Source organism: Arachis ipaensis, chromosome B1 (assembly GCF_059453495.1).
Source record: "Arachis ipaensis isolate K30076 ecotype BB chromosome B1, ASM5945349v1, whole genome shotgun sequence".
NCBI classification, from domain to species: Eukaryota; Viridiplantae; Streptophyta; class Magnoliopsida; order Fabales; family Fabaceae; genus Arachis; species Arachis ipaensis.
In genome coordinates this window covers 44,393,674-44,396,858 of record NC_142436.1, presented here as the reverse complement: position 1 = coordinate 44,396,858, position 3,185 = coordinate 44,393,674, and positions in this window count along the sequence as shown.

Sequence of the window (3,185 nt, the reverse complement as noted above, 5' to 3'; positions counted from 1 at the left end):
ATGTTGAATTGATGAAATATTGGGCCGGAGGCTGTGAATTTTGCCCGGAGGCCAGAAAAAGGTAAGAACGGTAAGTGATGGTTGATGATTGGTGATTTAATGAGATGATGAATTGAATTATTGATGTGGTTGGTTATTGAAATTCAGTTAATATGTATGTTGGTTAGTAATCTTGAGATTGTGGTTGAGGTTGTGATGCGTAATATTGTATGGTTTAGGTTTCTCGTATTTAATATATAATGTCTTGTGAAAACTTAGGCTAGATGACCATATGATAGGAATGAAGGTATGAGCGTGTAAATTACTTAGTGCCTTAATGATAATTATGAACCAAGTTGAGTATGGGTTGTTGTTTAATGTTGGGGATAGAAATTGAATGTTAAATGATGATTTAATGATGGTTGACAAATTGATCATAATGGATATGTATATACGATAGTATGTTGGTGGTTGTTGGCATAATTGTGAAGCTTATGTATGGGAGTTTTGTGAAAGTGAGGTATGGTGGGTGATTGAAGGGTACGATATTGTATTAATGTGATATGGTGTGTTGTGTTGCTGAATATATGTATAGAAGGTTGGGATTGAGTTTGGTTTTTAATGAAACTTGAAGTTTGAGGTTTTTGTGTAAAATTTATTTTTGGCCGAACTTTAACGAGCCATAACTTGGCTTCCAAACCCCCAAATTATTTCAAATTTATTTCATATAAAAATTGGTCCATGAAGTTTACGCTATTTGAAGAACGGATGAAAAATATTTTAAAATGAGAAAGTTATACGCGTCAGAAGTTCGGTATGTAAAGCTGAAATTCTGCAGACTTAGTCATTTTTACTGATCTGCACTGTATGCGTATGCGAAGCCCTCCAAACGCGAAGGGTGGTCTCTAACTGGCATGTATGCATATGCGGATGAGGCAATGCGTACGCATAATAAACAAAATTACACGTATGCATACGCATATACACATGACATGCGTATGCATAGTCCTGTTTTTTAGCAAATGAACATTTTGTGTTTCAAACCCAATTTTGAACCTCCAAACTTCTATTTTCATTCTATTAACCCTAGATCTTATTTATAAGCCTAGTAACAAGATAGAGTTAGAAAATGGTGGTAACTTGGGAGTGAAGTAAGTTTTGAAATGATGAATTATGTATGAAAATACAATGATTATGAATAAATGTAAAGAGGTAAAAATGACGAAATTGAGAATGAATGAACATGTTGATGATATGGATGTGTTAGATGTGGGAAGGCAATAGGGCGCTAATTCCTCGATTCATTCTCCCGCATTCCTGGTGATTATGTTTTGTGGGATGTAGGGAAGGCGGTAGGGTGCTAATCCCTCGATCTTTTTCCCCTGTATTCTCTGTGTTTGTGATGTGTTAGATGTGGGGAAGATAGTAGGGCACTAATCCCTCTATTCATTCCCCCACATTTATTGTGATTGTGTTTTGTGGGATGTGAGGAAGGTGGTAGGGTACTAATCGCCCAACGTATTTCCTCACATTCTTTCTCTCTCTGTCTACAAGGTGGTAGGGCACTAATCCCCCGACCGGTATGGTACGGCCTCGCTAGGGGAAGGTGGTAGGGTACTAATTCCCCGATTTATTTTCCCCTAGTGTATGCCTCCAGGAGAAGGTGGTAGGGCACTAATCTCCCGATTTTATGCCTCCTGAAGATGTGCAGTCGAGAGACGGTATCTGGGTTAGCTACCGGTGTGTCGGGTTTTGGCAGTTAACCGACGCGTGAGCTCACGGCCAACAGGAAAGGCATGCATCATGTGCATTTGTATCCTTTATTTGAGTGTGCATTGTCTTGGCTTGCTTAATTGTTTATTCATGTTAATTGCTAATTGCTTACTTGTTTTCTATGCTTTCTGAATGTGTTTGACTTGTCTGTGCTGTTTGTCTGTGTGACTCTATTGGTGTTTTGGAGGATTATGGAGGAAGAGAAATCGTTGAGGATTTGGCTCTTGTTTTATTCGGTTGGAAACTAGTGAAAGTATGAAGCGAATTGGGTTAGAATAGAATCCCCTATGATAGTGGCCAAGTTATGGATTAGTGAGAACTTAGGTTGGATATGATGAGTTAAGAAGTTTAAGATGCTTAGTGAATTTATATTATACTACATTGTATTTATTTGGCACTTTTACCGTACTAGGAACCCATGGATTGGGGGTTCTCATTCCGTATATATTTTCTGTTTTTCAGATACAGGTCTTGGTGCTCGATAGTGAACTGGATTCGTCTGAATGACGGCGAGTTTATCTGATTCTGTTTTGTGCTTTTAGATCTCTCCCCTTATTTTGTAAAACCAACTATGATGTATGTATGTATGTATTCTTTTAAAACTTGCCTATAGAGGCTTTGATGTATTTTGGGAGAGATAGGATTTTCTGTTGTTAATTGTTTTAACTCTGTAATCCTAGTCGACCTAAACTTCGCGGGTCATGACTAGCGGCTAGTATACTTATATTTATGTCTATTCTTTTCTATTCTATTTCTTCCTTATATGCTTTAGTTATTTCATCCGTTAGTGGAACGCGTTGAATTTTCTTATGCTTCGATACGTAGTGTTACAACTTCGCGATTTTATTTTCACTCTTTTCAGGCTTCTTGATTAATACTCCTTTCAATTATACTTATAATTATGTATTAAAAATCCACCTGGAGAGTCGTACCACCTTATTATCATTAACTTATGACTCGATCATAAGGATTTGAATATTAGGGTGTAACACTCTGCGTTCTCTTTCGGCGTTTTTGTGTGTTTCTCTCTGCATTCTCTTTCTACGTTCTTCTCGATTTCCATTATTTTTGAAATCAAGCTCTAAAATAGTTTTGAAATCTAGCTCTGAAATTGTTTTGCAGATAATGAATGATTCAAGTTCAGATTGTCAACTCAACCAGAGCGAAGTGGATTTTGAATTTGAATCCAATGAAGTCTCTAAGGTGTGGTTCAATCCCAGTTAATGTTTTTGTTAGTAATTTATGATTTCTGGAGGTGAATAATATTGTGAACGTTGCCTGTGAAATTTGTTTTTCATTGTTGATTGTTTGAATTGTATGTAATGTAGTGGTTCTGATGAATCTGTGGTATAAATAAAAAATATTTAAGTGTAAAGTAGAAAAGTTTGGGAGAATTTACATGTTCTGACTTTTTCAATTGACCGAGGATAAAT